General features: G+C 43.9%; 1 pseudogene; it reads left to right on the forward strand.

The window, feature by feature from the left end:
- The first annotated feature begins 12,406 nt into the window (after positions 1–12,406).
- LOC147672483 (E3 SUMO-protein ligase KIAA1586-like) lies at positions 12,407–14,699 on the forward strand (annotated as a pseudogene).
- The last annotated feature ends 7,333 nt before the right edge of the window (positions 14,700–22,032 follow it).

The raw sequence follows: 22,032 nt of genomic DNA on the forward strand, positions 1-22,032 counted from the left end.
ATTGAACTGCATACTGGAGAGCTACCAGTAGCTCAAGAGCTACTGGTTGGAGAAGCTCGTTGAAATCACAAAGCAGTGGTGGTTGACATGAGCGTGTAGTGTGTTTTTCATTGTAGGTTACATTTTTAAGTAGTTCCATTGATTTAAGATATTATTCTTTGCATTTTGAATGAGTCTGATTTGCACTCTAGAAATGTGCATGTAAATGCCAAGACTTTGCCAAATGCCCAGTGTAATGTTGAAAACAGTTCTTCTACCATATAAATGAGGTATTTTCTCTATAACGTGCACATCTATTTATGTCATAAATTTGCAAAGCACCCCCTCAAATAAAAGCCGCCTTGGTTTAGTGCCACAGGAACATGACAGTTCACCCTTTCATTGCATTTGTATGTGCTTTAAAGTTGTAAATTCGTGCACGGTTAAAATTTCCGCATTTAGGGATTTCTGACTGATTGCTATTGAACCTTTAAATAGTCATTCTAAACTAATAAGTTGTCATGATAGCTGCACCTGTCAGTCAAATGACGGCAGTCAATATACCGCCTGCGTTGCTACAACAGCTCACCATGCAATACATCCAGGCCCCATTACAGCCTGCCATATTATATGTAGCGACCCAGCCACAACAATATGCACAATACGTTCAGGCCCAACGTCAGCCAGCTGATCAGTACATACAGCCACAGCCCCCAGTACGATACATAGCAGCACAGCATGCCTACAGAAATGACCAACAAAATTATTATATAAATAACAGAAAGAATGCCACCAGAAAATCAGGTATACAGGGAAGAGTAAATGGAATGGTACAACTGAGGCTCCAATCACAGCCAACACAGCGCACTTGTTATTATTGCCACAGAATAGGTCACATGCAAAGACAGTGCCGCAATAGGCTTCAAGACCAAAGCCAGCAACTTATGAGTCCAGCCCAACAAGGACTAAGCCCCAATGGCCCCTATGAATGTGGCCCAAATCCAACAATAGTTCCTGTGAATGCACGTTCCCATGCAACAGCAACAATAGACACCTATACACAAAATGATGCCCCAAAAAGAAAAAAAAATCCTGCAGCACCCAGGTACTAAGTACAAAATAATATATTCTTACCAGCATCCGAATTCAGTCCCAGTTTAAGTAGGCAAGTAATGGTCTGAATGCAGGAACAGATCGGGGAGGGTGTTACAACAGGGCACTGACAATTGATGTTCGCCATTACAAAATAGGGTTAGTGAAATTTTGGCTTGCGTTCAAGTTGAATGATGCCACTGGCCTCAGAGCAATGTAGATGTCGGAGCAGATAATAATAAAATAGAAGAATCTCCCACAATTTCTTATGCACAGAAATAGTGAGAGAATAGGGGGATAAAATTATGGAATGGAATATACGGCGTTTACTCAGCATGCACGACATACAGAGAACATGAGCCTGTGTTTAATGTGATGTTAAATATTCTGGTCAGCATAGCCTACAATTAAAAAGCACATGTTTTTAGATGTTACAAGGTGACAAAGGAGTTAACAGGCTTTCTCTACCGTTGGAAGTAGCCAACCACAGATTCTGGGCATTCAGCCAGGCAGGAAATACGCTTCCTGTAGGGTGTAACAAGAGTTTTAGGCAGTTGGAACGTCGATGATCGCAGGATCACACAAAATGAGAAATATATACATATGTATATATACAAATATATATATGTGTGCATAACAGAAGTAATATGTAGGTATATTAATAATTTTATTTCTAGGTTCTTCAAAATTGCAGGAAATATTGTGTATTGATACTGTACGGCGACTGTGCTAAAATGCTTTTAAGCAGTACATGAGCCAGGGACTAAAATACTGATTGTGCATTGACAAAGACAAAAGGCTAACAAAATATTTGAGGCCTACTGGACGTGGCAAGGCTTGTTTATTTTTATGTTGCAAAGAAATGGTACGTTCCTGATTCAGGTAGTTTAGTGAAATGTTTTAGCATTTCGGTTTATAAGCCTGGGGCAGGTTATGAACAGGTGTCACTGTGACAGAGATTTTCAAATATGTTTGACGTTGAGACAAGCTATAGCCCAACATTTTTTAAGTTCCTTTTTTTAGATAATGGATTTTTCTTTAAAGTATCTTACACAAAAAGGCAATATAATTCCCAGATTCTTTCCTTCATTTGGAGTTCCCTCCATACCTCAGCTAGCCAACACACAACATACAGCAGTGAATAGCACTACTATTGCCAGGCCGGTTGAAGTACAGTTGCAGACTTCAGATGGTTGTACATATTTTTTACCTGCTTTAAAAGTTTAAATACCCTGGAATTATGACAGTATCATGTTTTAGGTGTTTAGTGTATTTTTTTTTAAGTAATGGATGTTCCAAGGTTTCACAAAATTATTATTTATGCATCAACACAAGTGAAAACTCTTCTGAAATAATGAAAAATATTAAAAATAACAAAAGTTTGTATACACTAACATGCACTGCGAAGTTTCTTTCAAAGTCAGGTTTCCAGGAAGTGGGGCCACATCAGTTCTGGCCTTCGACATATGAATAATGGAACACAGCTCTTGGCCCAAAGACTTTTGGAAATAATAGACTACTAACCAGCAGCTGTCCCCATTGCCAAGAGGAACGAAATAACAGAACAGACTTCAGGGTCAACTCTACAAATCAGAGAAGATTAACTTGTTTCCATTTGACTGTCCAAAAGGAAGAAGGCGGTGACAGCTTGGTTGCTTATGGATTCAGACGTAGCCACAACACCTGCCGCACAGAAGTGTCTTATCTAAAGTTATGTATTTTGTATTATAATATTTTGCAATACTGGCAGAAGTGGAATTAGATAGATTGAATTGGTTTTGTTTAAATTGTGTTAATAGGAAGACTTGTATTGCTCATATCTTTGAAGTTGCCAATAGCAACAAAGTCGCTTCCAATATATCTGTTAGCACATGGAATAAATAGCCCTTGCAAGCATGCAGAAAGGTTCAACACCCCCTCTACCAGCACAGTTAGCACCCCAGATTAATTGTGTTTGCAACATGTGTCCTCATCGCCCTCCTCTGATGGAAGTAATAATGCAATAATAAGAAATAGTGCCCAAGCAGCTAGACAGCATCCTGCTCACGATTCTCTGCAGAGTATGAGATACAGTCAGATGACAACAATAGGTAGACAGAAGACTAAGGCACTGTTACATGACTCATACACTCCCCATGCAGGGAGAACAGATAGATTTTCTCACCTAGGAAGATACGACCACAGACTATAGAACACCTCCTGCGGGATACACAAACTAATGTCAGATTATTGAGGCCACTGTCTCTAAAGTGTTTATACATAGAACAGGAAGGGACAACACCTCCACCTCACTGATGCATGAGGTCATCACTGACACATGCAGAATGGAAGTGAAGACAACAAGGCTATTTCAGATGACTGTTCATGATATGGCCCATAGTGTAGTTTTTTGCAGCATCAATGGGTTTATGATAGCGGGTTCTATGTTAGACTAACATTGCTCCGTCTCCCACACCCTACATTGCCCATAACAGATTAGAACGGCGCTGTTGTTATTCGCAAAAAGTTACGCCCATGGCAAAATTCAGTGCCCGGGGTCAGTTAAGGTATAAAGAAGCGCTCTTAGGGCAACATAGGGTAGACTAGGATTATAAAATAAGATAGACAGGTTGTCCACTTAGGGTGTATAAAATAAAAATGTCCAAAAGCATGAACTGATTTCAAACTAAAAGACACCTCTTCTCTCTTTTCTAGAATGGCATGTTACCTGTGGGGCGACACTCAAATTGAAAACAGCAGTTTTTTTCAGACAATAAATATGGCATCTCTGACCGAATTGACTTTTTCTGGGCCTGCAGAGAATGGCTCTATCTCCAACAGCCCTAACGAAGAAGCAGCCTGAGCTCAAGAGAACATTGCACCAAGTCTCCATGATGGTTCCACCAGCAAATATCTCCAACATCAATGCCCATCTCTGGCTCTGTTATCTGGCTCCACGGACAAGAGCAGTGTGCTCAGTTCTAAGGGTGGACAGTGTTCAAAGTCCCACCAAAGGAGGTTTGCCGGTTGAGCAGAGTCCAGTTCTTTTCCCTTTACCATCATTGTGATGCTCCAGACTAAGGCTGAAGGACTCTGGCTTCGAAATACCAAGAGGAGAGTATGCCTTTGGATAAGGAGTGAGCTGTACATTACTAACAACGAAGAACATGGCTCAACTGACCAATGCCATCAACAACTTGAACAAGATAGAAAAGAAATGGATTGCTGGAGGAGAGGCCATAGTAGAGAGCCACAGATTTGTTGAACTTTGACTGGATACCTTTGTGGCAGTTCTAAAAAGTTTTTATTTTTTTGCTGTTTCTTTTTGTGTTGCATCCCGCAGATGAGTGCCATTGTAGGAAAAGAAAGTTAGCACCAAGATAGTGGGGACAAACTACACTAGCATAGGTATTTACAGGTAGCTGAGTATGAGGACAAAGATCGTGTTCATTGGGATGGGACTGGAATACGAATGGAGATGAGCGAGTTAGCAGCACCTAGCACCCACTATGGAATACAAATAGCTCCTCCACTTCTCCCAGGTAGAGACCGTCTGAGTAAGAGCCCAACAGCAGCCCAATATGAACGCCTGCGTAATGAGCAAGATGCAGAGTATGCGAAAATACTCATTAGGCCAAATGAAGACAAAGCCAACGAAATAGATCAACAACAAGGTAGCTTTAAGTGTTATGTTAATGACATACCCTGGATACAGCAACTGGATGAAGGGTCGCAGAGATAATAAGTTAAAAGAATGTTCATTGAATGAACAAGAGCAGGGAGATGATAGAGGGACCTTTTTATCAACCCTGGTAGCTTGAAGGCCCTACCTTGCCCTGCTAGGGTAAATCTGAAAATATGCTTGAAATCCCACAATTTTTGCTATGTATAATCAGCAAATGGGATCCCACAGATTCCCTTAATTTCAGGTGTATGGGCCCAAGCGAAAGGCCAAAGGTCACACCTTATGTTAGCAAAATCCACTGGGCCTAAATCATTTTTAAAACGTGCCTTTCTAGTGTGCAGGACACAGCGAGGTAACTTGAGCAACTTTGGGAAAGTACAGTAGCCTTTCACAAGCGCCATTTCAAGACACCCCACTCTCACACGTACACAAGACTCAGCTGGTGCAGAGGCAGATTGACACATTTCAGGGACTTTCCACTGAAACACGTAAGTTCCGCTCGCACATATATTTTTAGAAATGTACAGGACAAGAAGTCTTTGTCTATGTTCTGGGGTCAAGCAGGGCCAACCAACCATTGGGACACCTGACCGCCCCCACTGTCCTAGGACAATGAGGTCAAAGCCACCTGCGTCAGAAAAGGCGTCAGAACAGTGTTAGTTCTGCATTTTTCAGGTATATTAGATTCAGCCCGTCAAATCTGAAGGCAGAGCTCTGCTGATGCGACCTTTGCATGCAAGCTCTCCGGCTAGCCGATTGTCTGACTTGGGACTTCAAATCCTCTCTCTCAGGTGGTAGACTTCCTAAGCCAGATAATACTTTTGTCTTTTTATATCTCTGTCCTTGCTCTGTATTTTCCATTCACACCCAATTCCTTGCATTTTTAGGTTCTCTTAAACTATTAGGCCCTGCTGGGATAGTCTCCATAGTTAAGGTGCTTCTAGGCACTAGACTTTATAAAGTGTTCTGCTTCTCCCAACTAAGTTCAATTGTGCCTTTTGAAAGATCCCAGTCCTTTTGCACCTTGGATCTCTTTAGAATGTTAAACTTGCTTGGGTAATTTCTTCAGAAAAGCACCTTTGTAGGCGCTATGTTTTCTTTGAATGTATTCTGAGCCTTTTTGAATCGCCTACTGATCTTGATTATACCGGTTTACAGGTCCTCATTCCAGCATGTTTTCTAGGCTCTTGCACATAATGAATGTGAACTTGCGTTTTGTTTTTATCCCGACAGATTAAAAGTCAGACTTTCAAACATTTCATTGCTCAGGCTGATCAATTAATAAATGCCTTTTCTGATGTACTTAAGACTTAACAAATAAAATGCTACTTCAACTGTGATCTTTGTCATCTCATATCATTGCTCCTTGTTCCTCAGTAAAGTGTGCGTCGGTGACCTGTGACCACGGCTCATGACCACAGCAGGGTGGTTTGTGGGTTGTGACTCGTGACCACACCCCAGAGGGCTTCCTTATCCCCCTCAACACGGGTATGAATTGCTGCCGGCCAGTAGTATATTGTTTTGTAGGATTTCGTTTTGATAGCATTTCTTATCTGTGACAGGCCTGTGAAACGCTCCGATTCACAGTGCACTGCTGATGCACTTAAGAGTTTGCATTCAGTAGTGTGTGAACTCGAGTTTCCCTACTTTATTTTTCCTTGCTATATTATAAAGCGCGAACTCGACAACATGGCATGAGCACAATTTACATTACAGAAGAACACATTAATTTGTGGTAGGCACGGGGAGACAAAGCAATTTGCCTGGAATCACAGGATGTTGACCTGATGCCGAGATTCGAACGTAGCTCCCCAGCTCTAAAGTTCGGAATTCTAGAACTTGTGGCGGGAGGTGTGTCTAAAAGTGTATGTCGGTGCTGGCCATCAATGAGAGAGACCTGTGCATTTTTCAAATCGGTGGTGAAAAAATATGAGTATGTTGCTGGAGATGTGGGCCGCCGTGCCACCAATGCACTTACCGGGGGAGGGTAAACACCCATTATTCTGCAACTTTCTTTCCGCATACCATCACTCCGCATACTTTCATTACGAAAGTACCATGACTCCGCAAGGCCATTATAACGCATGGCATTACATGTTATATGCTTTTACCACGCATACATTTACAATGAAATTCGTTGTAAATGCATGAATGGTAAAAGCATGTTTTTTTTAAATGTTCGGATAAGGTAAGTATAGGTATAGGGGTATATGTTTTGGGGTACTGAGGTATATGTTTTGGGGTGTTTGGGTATTTTAAGGGTTCAGATATAGTTTTGGGTTATGGGGTACAGGGGTAGTTTTAGCGTTTAGGGATAGGTATGGGTTTTGAGGTACAGGCGTATTTTTAGGGTTCAGGGCTAGGTTTGGGTTTTGGGGTATAGGGGTATTTTTAAGGTTCAGGGGTAGTTTTGGGCTTTGGGGTACAGGGGTATTTTAAGGGTTCAGGGCTAGGTTTGAGTTTTGGGGTACAGGGGTATTTTTAGGGTTCAGGGCTAGGTTTGGGTTTTGGGGTACAGGGGTATTTTAGGGTTCAGGGGTAGGTTTGCGTTTTGGGCTACAGGGTTATTTTTATGGTTCAGGGCTAGGTTTGGGTTTTGGGGTGCAGGGGTATTTTTAGGGTTCAGGGGTAGGTTTGGGTTTTGGGGTACAGGGGTATTTTAAGGGTTCGGGCTAGGTTTGGGTTTTGGGGTACAGAGGTATTTTTGGGTTCAGGGGTAGGTTTGGTTTTTGGGGTACAGGGGTATTTTTAGGATTTAGGTATAGGTTTGGGTTTTGGGGTACAGGGTATATTTATAGGGTTAAGATGGGTTAGTGGTTAAGGGTGTTGGGGTATTTAAAGGAGTAAGGGTGGGTTTTGATTATGGGGTGCAGAGGTATTTAAAGGGAGCAGGGTGAACACCCAGAGCTGGAATGTGCAGAACCTGGGAAGAAAAAACAATGAAATATTTGACCCACACCCCCAGCACGGTATATGAGACATGGCATGAAGTGCAGATTGTATTAACAACAGATGACGAACAGAATGCAGTACAATCTCATACGTTCACCCCAATACAGAGATCTGGGCCAAAATCCATCTTTTTTTTTGCACTCCACACCTCCTCAACCATGACCCTGTGCCTAAGAGAAACATTCCAGGCCCTTTGAACTGCTAAGCCATGTCTTTCCTGGATCTGACTCACACATGCTAGGACCAATTTCTGGCTATCAACCGTTTTCAATCAGGATAGCTTGACTCTAGTGGTGTGGAGAGCATGGCACTCACGTCTGAGCATACCCATCCCACTCGGGGTGACAAATGCAAAAACAACAGTTGATGGACAGAATGCAGAACAATGTCATACATTCACCCCAGTACAGAGATCTGGCCCTAAAACCATCGTTGTTTTGCACTCCACACCACCCCAGTTCAGACATGGCCATATGCAAATCAGCCTTGACCCTGTGCCTCATGGGAACAGACCAGCCCAAAGGGTGGAACATACCACATGCCCCCAGCATTTGTCACGCCCCCACAGCACAACGCAGACACGCCCACAAGGGACTACTTTGCTGTCACGATTCTTTAACTTTTTAAATGTATATGGTGGGCGTCTGCATAGCCTATGTCCTTCTGCTGCAACTGCCCTTTCCAACGCTGTATTGGGTGTTGTGATTGGTGCTGTGGTTCCTGAGATTACCCGCCTCAAAGGTTTGGGCTCTCTCTTTATTATATTAGTATGGATTTACAAACATGCATCAGTCATTGTCTCTGTATGTGTGTGATGTAAAGGGCTCGGATCACTAATTATACTACTGTATGCATACATGCCGACAGACCCAATTGAGGCTGTCTCTCCGTCTGAAATTACATCTGCTTGTATATAGATGAATTCGGAAAATCAATTTTCCCAAATATTTTTTATTTAATTTCCCACTTTACACTTCTTAAATGTTGGCATGTATGTGTGTGCTATTATGTGAAATGGCTATTTCAGATCTTATGTACCTAAAAAATAAATACAGAAATTGATTGAAAAATGTAACATCTGGCCTGAGGAGTCAACTTTCCGAAATAAAATCAAACATTGAAAAGTTAGCCGCAGCACCAAACTTCCCATTAAGTTGTCTTTTTTTACATATTTTTTCAAAATAAAATAAAATATTTTGTAATTCGAGTATTTTGTTTGGTGTGTACTTTTTGTGCATTTAAATTTACAAATTGTTAGCTGGAACCACAGCTTTCAGTAGTGATTCTGTGGGGGTCCTCCGGAAGTCAAAAGGTTGGGAGCCACTGATGTAAAGCGCTCCAATTCCTTCCGATCAAGTTCAAGCTATGCAAAGCTGCACAAAAACATAGGGAATGAGTGCCATACCACAGGTCATCACTAGAGGTCCCAAATCAAGTCAGCCAGGCACCACACTGTCTACCCCACAGAGGTGCAGTGCCAGAGGCTCCCTGGGACCAGTGGAGTCCTGCAAGGGTGCTCTGGTCACTACTATTGATAATTACCTGTTCCTAATGATGCATTATTGCCCGTGATGATTTGTGGTTGCTGTGGAGTAGCCTGACCTCTAACTGCAAAAGAAAGCCAGGCAATGTCATCGATAAGTGAGTCATTACTTAACCAAAGCGTCAGAATTTCCTCACCTTCGCATACACATCTACTAACATCGAGATATAATATTAATCGGTTGTAACGATAAACCTGTCTCATCTAATGTTAACAGTTTCGTCGGACCTTGCTTCTGCAAAGACCCTTCAAAAATTATGGATTAATTCCGGTTGACAATCATCGCCACACAAAGTGCTAGTGACTGTCAAAATTTAAGGGAACTCATTCCGCGCTTCGGGTAGATAATGATGTTGATCTCGGCGTGCTGAAAATAAAGAACGCATAGGAAAATGATGGTAACTTTATAAACATTTCTACAAGTAAAAATGTAATGCTATTTTAGCAAACCATGTACACACGGAAACTACTTCTGATTCTCACAGCTCAAAAGACTTCTTTACTCATGAAAATGAAACGGAAGTGATTGCGGCTCTACTAAGGCTTCTGGGTATGCAAATTACAACAAAACAGCTGGCTGTTGTCAGGCAGACTGCCCTCTAGTAACCGCGGTTAGTACTGCACCGGACGCTCGGTTGTCGTGTTCCATTGCATTCCTCCTTCAATCCACTCCGTTCCACTCCACTCCACACAACGCATGCACACACCCTCTCCCTTTTCTCTCTCACTCGCACACACCCTCTCTTTTTTATTTTATTTTATGTGTTTTTATATAGCGCGGACTTTACCCGAAGGTGTCAGAGCGCTTCACAATAGGAACAGTACTGATACATGAGGAGAAGATTACAAGTGAGCAAATTACAAAAGCAAATGTTAAGTTACACGAGGCAAAAGTGACAATTGTGAGCAAACAAAATACAAGAGGAAGCAAAAGGTACATTACAGGAGGAAAAAGGGATGTGTGCAGGTTACAAAAGCGTACAAAGTACAAGTAGAGGTATAATACTGCAATAAATGGCAGACACTCAAACACAAGAGCAAACGTTACGTAGGCAATGGTGGCACTTGTGCAAGTATCTAAAGCAAACAAAATGTAAGTATCTAAAGCAAACAAAATGTAAGTATCGTAGCAAACAGTATGTTACAAGAGAAAAGTGACGTGTGCATGTTACAAAAGAGTACCAAACACAGGTAGAAGGATAATACTGCAATAAATGGCAGACACTCAAATTACAAGAACACATTGGGAAGGCACTTCTATAGTCATGGAGAATATAATTTTCTATAATGGAAGGGCGTGAATTAAATTTGGAAGCGTCTTTGAAGGAGGGGAACTTTGAGGTCAGTTTTGAAGGCCTGGGAGGAGGTGGTGGTCCGGAGCTGAGGCGGAACTGAGTTCCAGATTCTCACTGCGCAGCCTGAAAAGCCACGGATAAATACCGTGCATTCTTGCCCTTTCCCTGCGATACAGGGCAGTGCAGCAAAGTAACATGCTGTGCTGCCCTGCACCACCATTCCCATAAATATGCCCCTAAGCTCAAAAACTTCATGGTCTCTCTGCTTCATACACAATCCCTTTTAGCATGTGCCGCCTGCTTTGGAACCACTGCAATTATTCAGCAAAGGAGGACAACATAATGTTGGAGGTATGACTAAATTATGAAGCAAAAAAAGACTGCAGGGTTATATAGTACATTTTCTGGTACTTTATTAATTTGACATTTTTACACATACTAACAGTCTCTGGAAAGCTTTCACCTCATTAATGCCAGTGTAACATGCCAATGCAGCGGTGAGAAAGGTGACCAGTCAACCTTTGCACACGGCCTTCCACTCCACATCAACACAATTCACGTTGTTTAGTAACTTTTGATCCGTTTGAGCTACAAACAAACTTTTTTGATAAAACCATCATATTATGCGGCAGATGTATCATGTGGAAAAATACGGCAGAGCTATAATTATGTGGAAAACATCTGCAAACTGGGATATTTTACCATTCCTGTTTGAACATCTAATGCTGGCCTTGTGCATAGGAATACAACTCTGCTTTGCTTGAGTGTCACAGAATGACCTAGTCAACAGTGCTCTCAGCACAGAAAACACTGACAATTAGGTAAAAGTGTTAATTAAATGTAACTAGTATGCACACACTGCCTCGGCTAACTAAAATGCTTTATGCCAGAACTTATCAACTTATTATGTTCCATGTCTGGTTTCCCAGCTGCTATAAGATGTGTACTGCAGTATGACATCTAGGGGGGTTTACTTGGCCATCCAAGTAGTCCCTGCTTTATTAGAGGGTGCAGAGCTCAATAGTTAGAATAGTGGTCTTTAAACCAGGATTTACCGGTGTCTTGCAGTTTTTTTTGTGCCTGAACTTAGTTATGGAACAATTTAAAATTGAGCAGTTTCCATTCTGTAGATACCAGTGAAAAATGATCAGTATTTTCTGGCAAATTCATGTTAACTTGTATTTACCATTCCCTTCTTTATTTGAAAGATTTCTCAGATCGTGCTGTTACAGACACTCACCAGAAACCGGAGCATGGTGTTTCTGTTCTCAAACCAGAAAGACCGGTCATCATCAAACCACGGCACTGCAAGGCCAGAGAGGGATCAGGTTTACTGCTAGATCGAAGGCAAATCAGTGTCACTGCATAGGCCGCAAAGCACAGTTGTCACAGAATCTCGGAAGTAGGGGTGCTTCCTAAATCTCTTCCAACCTGCCACATAAATTGCTGCTTACCCAGAAGCTTCGCAGTATTCGACTATCTTCAATTCAACATCACGTTTTAAAGAGGTAAAGACCCTCAGCCAGGTTCTGAGACAATCCAATGTACTCCCTCACATTTATTGGGACCTGCTCATTGATACAAACGAAGTAGCATTTAATTCCCCCATTATTCCATTGCATAAATGCATGTAAAAATATTTTTCAAGTAAATGCCTTAAGTGTGGGCTGACACATTTTAATTTACACCTTGGTTTTTATTGTCAAACGGCTAATATTCAATATAGTTCTTACCGTGGAATTAAGAAATGAAAAGGACTCTTTCTTAAATTGTCTTGTGGGCAATCCCAATTCGTACCGACAGCCAGCATTTAAAATAAATCATGAGTTTTGGTACAGTGCTTCTTTTTAAATGTATGCATTTACACAATTATTTATGCAGATGCTTCAGTGGCTGCAGGAGAAAAATGCTCCAGCCACATCTCGCGAAACACAGAAGTCCCCAGGCTCCAGATCGGAAGGACCAATGGCAAAAGCAAATCAGGGTTTTGAAAGGCAAACAAGTGAAAGTGTCAGGATGCCCGAGAAGAGGAGAAGAGTCGATTCTGAAGACGAAGTATTGATAGATGGCTGTGGCACTAACGACAGTCCCATACTCCTCCAAGGAAATGTGGTGGAGAGTATGGATCAAATTGATCACCCAGCCTGCTGGTCTATTGAACAACTTGAAATGAAACGTACAGAGTATCCATGGCTCTTATTTTCCAAAGGCAAGCTTGGATGTAAAGTGTGCAAGAAGGTAAATCTTAAAACAGAAACAAGTCAAGGTGTGCATTTTCCCATGGAATGGGTAGATTGCTTGGTCATTCCATATGGCCCTTCTAAAGACAAGCAGCAAATTTCTCTGCGGAAAAACATATCTCGTCATAAGAATAGCTCCTGTCATCTTAAGGCATTATCTATTTTAGAGCAGAGGGCCCGTGAAAGTATTCCACAGTACAATTTGAAAATGCAAATGAAAGTACAGGAAGAGACATGCCGTGTATTCAGAACTGCATACAAAATAGGCAAACATGAGCGCCCTTTTTCTGATATGCCGTTGGATATTGATGTTCAAAAGATGAATGGTGCAGACTTGGGCAGAGTCTTGCATTCAGATCACAGCTGTGCTGACATAATAGACCATATTGCTGCTACAATGAGGTCAAGGCTGGTTGATTGTATCTTGCAGAATGAACCAAAAATAAGCCTCATGATAGATGAATCTACCACAGTTAGTAAATTGACCACACTAATTATCTGTGTAAGAGCGTGTATTGATAAACACGATGAGCCACTGACCTTTTTCTTAGACCTTGTTGAGCTGCCAAGCACAGCAGCAGATACAATCTTAGATACCTTACTTGCATGCTTACAGAGACATGGTTTTACTGATGAGTATTTAAAAATGCATTTGGTTCAGCTTGTAACAGATGGGGCTTCCAACATGATAGGTAGGAAATCCGGTGTGGCAACTCTTCTGAAACTGAAATATCCACAGTTGAGTGTATGGCACTGTGCTAACCACAAGCTGGAGCTTGCCGTGTGCGATGTTTGTAAAGAGGACACAGGCATTAATCAGCTCAAAGTTTTTTTTGATAAACTTTATACCACCTACCATGCCTCTCCGAAAAATCAGAGAGAGCTTGGGGAATGTGCTCTGGAGGTAGAAGTAAGACTTCTGGCAATTGGAAAGGTGCTAGATGTACGTTGGGTGTCCTCAAGTGAAAGATCTGTGAGAGCTGTTTGGAATAACTACAGAGCACTTACTAAACATTTCATGGAATCTTCCAAAGACTCAACGAGGAGTGACATTGAGCAGAGGAAATATGCTGGTTTAAACCGTTTATTAACCTCCCTGGTGTTTGTTGAAAATATGGGCATATTATATGATGCGCTCACAGAATTGGGTGACCTATCCAGAAGGCTGCAGCGGCGTGATATGACCATATATGAGGCCGATCGCTCAATACAGATGCAGATTTTGGTGTTTGAATCAATGGCTGATGCACCTGGGCCCTTTGCTACAACTGCATTAAATGCTGCTGAACGGATGCAGTTTGATGGTGTAGGACTGCAACAGAACAAAGGCTGTGTTAGCATCAATAGGGCACAGTTCTTTCGGAGCTTAGCAAATAACCTGCGAAAAAGGATGACAATGTCTAATGCATCAAATGTTTCGAGATGCACAACCACAAACAATGACCAAATCGAATACAAAGAGTTAGTACACAGAATGAAACTCCTACAACCAGTTTATTGGCCAGATCCAGTAGACATCTTATACGGTGAGGGAGAATTACAAAACCTTTGTAGCAGGTTGCATGTATTTGATACTAGGCAGTACATCCTTGGTTTCAGAGAGTACAAACAAAATAAAAAATTGCATCCCTGAAAGCCTGAAACCATTAGTGCACATTATAAACACCTTTTTTACCTCAACTGCTGAATATGAACAGGGCTTTAGTGTAATGAATGATGTGCTCACACCACTGCGGAACAGAATATCAATAAATCGTCTGTCTTCTATTATGTTCATAAACATCGTGGGGCCTCCTGTCATAGAACTTAAACCTGAATTTTATGTTCAGAAATGGTTAGAAAAAGGGAGGAGAAGTGCCAATGAAAGAAACTGCATGGCTCGGAGACAAATGGCTTATGATTCCACTTACAAGCGTATTTGGAATATTCTGTGATTTGAAACATGTCCCACATTGTAAATGAATTAAATATAAACAACTTATATATTAAACCTCAAATAAACGTGTGTCGATTGTTTGAATTAAATAACGTTATAAGTTGTAACTGGTCAGTGATATGTCAAATGCACTAAAAATTGGCATGTTTTGCTATTTTTAGCCACACCTCCGACTCCGCCCACTAATCCAATCCTCTGCTTATTCCCGCCCCCTGAGTCTCCGCCCACAGTTTCCCTACTTTTTTTTCCCCACTTTGACCACTGGGTTCAAGCAGTAAATTTTCCGCATTACGTGATGGTCTACAGCCTCCAGAGAGTTTCAGTTTATTCGCGAGGTAGCGAGGAGAGGAGGAGTGCAAGCCTTTGTGGGTGGTACAGGCAGTCTTGTAGATAGATCTTGCCTCAATGGGAAGCCAGCGGAGGGTGGATAACATGGTGTGATGTGTTCGCTTCTTTTGGCCCCATAAATGAAACGAGCTTCTGAATGGAGAACAGATTTAAGAGGGGCACAGGTGGGATTTGGGGAGGCCAGTAAGAAGAGAATTGCAGTAGTCCACTCTGGAGCGGACCAGTGATTGGACCAGGGTTTTAAGGTCTTGCTTCGGGAAGAAGCGACAAATTCCACAAAGAAGGAGCAGTTGGTATCGAGCAGACTTTGCAATGGAATTGATGTGGGAGATTAGATTGAGTTTTTTGTCGAGTATGACACCAAGGGATTTTGGCTGTCGACAATGATGGGTTTATTGTTCAGTAGATTCATCTGATCCATCCATGATTGAACCAGGGGAGAAGAAAGTGAGGAGGAGAGGAGGAGGAATTCAGTTTTGGAGGGATTCAGAATCAGTTGATGGATTGACATCCAGTTTTGAATGGAGTCGAGTGTAGAGCTTAGGATGGAGAGATCGTGAGTGGAGGCAACCTTGTGGTAGATTTGAGTGTCGTCTGCATAGAGATGATAGTGGATCCCGCATTTACCTAGGAGATTTCCCAGTGGTTCTAAGTAGAGCTTGAACAATGTGGGTGCAAGTATAGAGCCTTGAGGAACACCTTGACCTACCACCAAATGAGATGAAAGACTGTTCGCTATTTTGATCATTTGGGATCTATCAGAGAGGAAGGAAGCAAACCATTTAAGCACAGAGCCATCCATGCCCATTTCCTGTTGAAGAGTGTTGAGGCGAGTGTTGTGACTGACAGTGTCAAAGGCCGCAGAAAGGTCAAGGAGAATTAGAAGACAAGACCCCCCGAATCGAGTATCCGCAGTGCGTCATCAATCACTTGCAGCAGGGCGGTTTCAGTGCTGCAGTTTTGGATGAAGCCAGACTGAAAATTGTCAAGAAGATCATTGTCCTTAATATGACGAGAGAGTTGTTTCGCTATACATCTTTCTGTGATCTTCGCAAGAAAGGGTAGGTTAGTGATGGGGCGGAATTTGTTGAGGTCATTTGCATCAGCAGTGGGTTTTTTCAGCACTCACACACGCACCTTCTCTCTTCTCTCGCTCTCACACTATCTCTCACACACATACACACACACACACACACACACGCACACACACCTACACACACACACATCCACACACTCTAAAAAAGAAACAGCGGCAAATCCAATGGTTTGGAACTTTAGATCAAATACTCACTTAGGACCTAATGGGATCTATGAAGGCCAGAAAGTACTTGTAGCCCGGCGGAGCCACGTGGAAGATAGGCCGCAGCAGCGCTTCAGGAAAAGGTACGACACAAGTTTTATTTCTATGGACGGAAGACCAAGAGCGTTCTCCAGCCATTTATTTATCCCCTCGGGTGGAGCCCGCCCCAAGGGGTGCATGCATGCATGTATGTGGATATCTATAGGGGTGCGCCCGGGTGGCTCTCTACATCGCATTTACCATCTACATCGAACAAAGCTATTTCTACCATTTTAAAGTCTTATTTTTGATTACAGTATTGTGAATTTTTGGCGTTTATTCTTGCGTTAAGTCTAGTAAAGATTACTTATTTTTAGGTCGAGCCTATACAGCACTTGCACTAAGGCGATCAGTTGTATCTGTTTTGTGGGGTCTGGAGTATTGCCATGGGAGCGAGCAGGGATGAGCATGCAATCCCTGCCTTTCTATTTTTAGCGCTGTGCGTATCGTTGGTATTGATGTTATGGAGCGTGCACTTTACAGTGCCCCTGTGGCACAAGCAGGGCCAGAGCACGGTGCTCCTTGTATTAGCACTATGTCTAGGGTCCCCCGGGCACAAGCAGGGATCCACTGCGTTGTGCCTTTCTTGTTTCTAACAGACAACGCTGCCGTCCATTACTGGCTCACTAGGGGTCATATTATTAAGAAAGAGCGATACATTATCGCCGCTTTTATTGGCAGGAAACTGCCACTAAAGCGGCGATAATGGGCTTGATAATATTCCCATGTGAACTCCCATAGCAGCCCAGGTTCTGGTGTTAACTGCCGATAAAAGCGGCGATAATGTATCACCCTTTCTTGATAATATGGCCCTAGGAGTTTGTGGAGCCTTCTAGAAAAGAGATTTAAGGGGTGCTTGGGACCCCCAAGTGTACCGAACCGACACTCTTGTGTGCGGCCGCCCTCCTGCCTGTGAGATGAAAGAACGGCTGCAGCGGACGTGAATGGTAAGTGGGTGATCACCATCGCATGAACCCCGTTTAGCCCTCCTTAAGCATAAACAAATGTATATGTTGGGAGGACGTGTTGTGTTCATTGGACAGGCTGCTGGAGAGGGAGAGAGAGCGGGGTGGTACTATTCAGCAGACACTGCACCCGGAATGCCCGACAGAGTCCTGGCACTCAGGGACTTGCCTTGCCAGGGGTGATGACTTCCCTCCTGGCTCTGAGGAGGAGATGGACTTGGAGACAGTTTTACCACTGTCTGAAAATGCTGCGAGAGTAGGGGATGTTATTATTTATTTCCCACTGTCTCTGAATTCACATCTAGGCGCTACTGCTCTTCCATTCTGCAGGGCTGTAGGGGGTGCTGTATAGCGTGCCTTCACTGTTCGCTTTCCCATCTTCTCCAGGAGTATCCCTTTTCATCCTTACATATGTCTCTGACCATCCCGGATATCGCCACCTCCAGTTGTCAAACACTTACTATTCCAAAGTCTACTGGTCCCAATTTACACCTTTGCCTTCATGTGTACCCAGGGCTTTATGTGGGCCATACCGGCAGTTCTAACAAGCATTTTACAATGCAATGGTCTTAGCATTCTTAAAGTTAGAGCTTTTGGCATTGCTCATGACATTATTTTTATTCATGTTGTTGTTTTTAAAACTTAAATAAATGGCATTATCATTTACAAGGAGAGCAAGCACAACCAACGAGGGGGCAGGGGCAGCAGAGCAAGCACAACCAACGAGTGGGCAGGGGTAGGAGAGCAAGCACAACCAACGAGGGGGCAGGGGAGCAAGCACAACCAACGAGAGGGCAGGGGCAGGAGAGCAAGGACAACCAATGAGGGGGCAGGGGTAGGAGAGCAAGCACAACCAACGAGGGGGCAGGGGCAGGAGCACAGCGAGGGGGCAGGGGAGCAAGCACAGCGAGGGGGCAGGGAAGCAAGCACAACGAGAGGGCAGGGGAGAAAGCACAGCGTGGGGGCAGGGGAGCAAGCACAGCAAGGGGGCAGGGGAGCAAGCAAAGCGAGGGGGCAGGGGAGCTAGCGCAGTGAGGGGGCAGGGGAGCAAGCACAGCGAGGGGGCAGGGGAGCAAGCACAGTGAGGAGGCAGGGGAGCAAGCACAGTGAGGGGGCAGGGGAGCAAGCACAGCGAGGGGGCAGGAGAGCAAGCACAGTGAGGGGGCAGGGGAGCAAGCACAGCGAGGGGGTAGGGGAGCAAGCACAGCGAGGGGACAGGGCAGCAGGCACAGCGAGGGGGCATGAGAGCAAGCACAGCGAGGGGGCAGGGGAGCAAGCACAGCGAGGGGGCAAGAGAGCAAGCACAGCGAGGGGGCAGGGGAGCAAGCACAGCAAGGGGGCAGGGGAGCATGCACAGCGAGGCGGCAGGGGAGCAAGCATAAACACGCTAAAAACACGAGTCCATCCACTGATTTGAGTTGGCGCGGGCTGTGCGTTTTCATGGCACGCACAGAGTGCATGGCCATTTAGAAAGTGCAATCCTTTGGTGACAGGGAACGGCCAGATAGCCCGCAGGGTTAAATCACAGCTCACCGGATTCGGCTTGTGTAAATCCTGGAGGGAGCTCCTGAGTTCCGAGTTTGCTTTCCGCGGTCAAAAGATTACACGGTTGGAGAGAGGGAAGCGCTGCCACAAATTGGGGCGAGATAGAGATGGCAGGACTGGCTCGAGGTCCGAGATCGGCATCTGCTAGGTGAGATGGAGAGACAATGGCGGCCGCCGCGCTTCGCTCCTGGACACACACAGATGACAGAAGCTAAAGTCCTGAGGGATATAATAACCTGGGCAGCCCTGAGCAGGAGCCGAGGAGCATGAGTGCCTGCAGTGGAGTAAGTGGAGCCCCTGGGCCCGGCTGAGCTGAGTGGAGAAGGGCAGGCAGCGCCTCCAAGGCCTATGAGCCACATCCCACAGAAGAGGTGAGAGCAGGCACACGAAGGGTTGCGGCTGGGCTTGGCTGGCACCCAGGGAGTCAGAAGCACCGAGCAGCTGGGTCTACCTGCCCTCAAGAGCAGGTGGTAGCAGCAGCTGGTATGGAGGGAGAATCTCTGTGAGAGCCGCACGAGTGAACGGGAATACTGCATCTGGGCCGCAGGGCCAGTAGGAGATCACACGATACTAAGGCAAGCCGTGGCCTAGCGGTATACATGCCGGTGGTAACCACATTGATGTTATGCCTGTTACATGATTGGGTATACCCGGGCGACTGGTAGCGTGTGATTCTACGACTGCAGCACTTTTGAGCAATTATGGATTTACCACCCGTGGCATATAGTTAACCACAAGCACAAATAACGAGGGGGCAGGAGCACTCACCGAAGGACTCAGCAGCTTCTCTACTTCTTCCTGCGGCGGTCGGGCAATAATGGTTTCAGCAAAGCGCCGACATTTTCGGATTCGGGGGCGTGGTTTTCGTTCTCTCCTCTTTTTACATTCCAGCCAATGGGAAGAGGAGAGAAAGAAAACAAGAAAAATTAGAAAAAAGACGCCCCCGAATCCGAAAAAGACGGGGTTTAAACGGAGTGACACCCCTCTCCTCCAATGGCTGGCCTCCGTTTAGGAAGCCAGCCAATGGAGAAGAGGGGCGGGTTTAAGCCCCCAACTCTAAAACATAAATTCTCACCAGCGAGACTGCGCAGGCGCAGCCTTTCGCAGCCGAGACCTAAAAAGCAAGTGCTGAGACGGGCTCTTCTTTTTTGCCCTCATCCATAGGGTGAGAAACAAATCTTAACTCTGCAGAAGTGCCACCCTTCATTGCCCTTGATGTAACTTCACAGAGACTCGTGATAGTTTTTTTCAGACTCATCAATTCAGAATCCAAGCATTTTCATTACTGTATACAACAAAGCCATAGTTGTTTATGCAACTGATAACAATTGACGTAACCAATAGTCCTGGGTTGTTTTTGGTGTAATGTTACTTGTCTGTTAGATGTCTCGATAAAATTACTGTGGGGTGGCACACTGTGCTAAGCACAGATTGTACAAATTTAGGTGTTTTAAAAATTTTAAGCCAGGCTCATTCTCATACCGACTACGTCCCTTTGAGAGACCCCCCAGTTCCTTCATCCCCCTTAAAACCCCAGATGTACTGACTAATTTGTGCCCCTCTCGCTCCTAAAGGGAGAACTGCCCCCCTTTCGCAGTGAACACCTCTCGTCAGTGACACGGCCACCCCCACTTCTTAATATGCCACAAGGCGTTCTCCCACTGAAGCGTGTGCCTTTGACACCCCACCCCACATGTTCCAAGTGATTCCCAAATGTTTACTTCTCCCCCAAAACAGCAACAAACCACTATTCGCAGAGTCACAGAAATGCAGACGGTGGTCGACACCTTGCCCCCTCCAAGGTGACCCAGTGGGGTCTCAGCCTCCAGCCTTATGTAGTATGCAGCTGTATTTATCCGGATACGTTTGAAGTGTGACTGCCGATGTAGAGGTAGAAAGGAAGCCTAACCGCATAATTCTAAATTCTTTGGGAGTGTAGGAATTCATTAAAAACGGTTAGTCACACAGGGAATATAACTGCAGATGCAGCTTAAGCAGCTATGGTAAATTTCTAGTGACTCATATGGTGTTAGCACAGTTGTTTGGGAAATGTGGAATTCTGCCGTGTTATTAAGAAAGTGTGCATTTGTTTGGGCCCGATTCACAGAACTAACTTAGGACAAAATCCTAAACTTACTACCATTTTGGTATTCACAGAAGGCACTTACTCATTTTGGTATTCACAGAAGGCACTTACTCATTTCGGTATTCACAGAAGTTAGGAGTCCTAACTTTAGAGCTCCTAAATGCCTTCTGTGAATACCGAAAGTCTTAAAATTAGGATTTTCCTCAGTTTAGTAGTAGTAAAGTTGAGAAAAATCCAAATTGTAGGACTTTCTGTATTCATAGAAGGCATTTAGGAGTCATAAAGTTAGGAGTCCTAACTTTACTACTACAAAATTGAGAAAAATCCTAATTTTAAGACTTTCGGTATTCACAGAAGGCATTTAGGAGTCCTAAAGTTAGGAGTCCTAACTTTACTACTACTAAATTGAGAAAAATCCTAATTTTAAGACTTTCGGTATTCACAGAAGGCATTTAGGAGTCCTAAAGTTAGGAGTCCTAACTTTACTACTACTAAATTGAGAACAATCCTAACTTCAAGACTTTCGGTATTCACAGAAGGCATTTAGGAGTCCTAAAGTTAGGACTCCTAACTTCTGTGAATACCGAAATGAGTAAGTGCCTTCTGTGAATACCAAAATGAGTAAGTGCCTTCTGTGAATACCAAAATGGCAGTAAGCTTAGGATTTTGTCTTAAGTTCGTTGTTTAGTGGTCATTATGTTATTGTAATGTCTGCCAGGCTATTCTCCTCGTCTTACTGCCTTACCCTTCATTTTTTTCTCAGCCTACCTGCCACCATCAACCTGTTTTATGAGCTCTTTAAGGAGATGTTGCTGATAATTAAATGCGTTTAACAAAAGCACAAGAAGTTGGCCTGTAGGAATTTGCAATATCCTCCTTGCATCCATAAAGCCCGGCCAGCCCTACTCCACTTTACAGAACACCTCTCGATGCACTTTCCTAAAGGGTACTACATCACAATGACGTAACAGTCCAATTCTGCCCTCCAAGCCCCGCTTCCGCTCTGAGGGGCCGATTCACAGAACTAACTTAAGACAAAATCCTAAAC

This window comes from Lissotriton vulgaris, unplaced genomic scaffold (genome assembly GCF_964263255.1).
Source record: "Lissotriton vulgaris unplaced genomic scaffold, aLisVul1.2 SCAFFOLD_1668, whole genome shotgun sequence".
In the NCBI taxonomy this organism is placed as follows: domain Eukaryota; kingdom Metazoa; phylum Chordata; class Amphibia; order Caudata; family Salamandridae; genus Lissotriton; species Lissotriton vulgaris.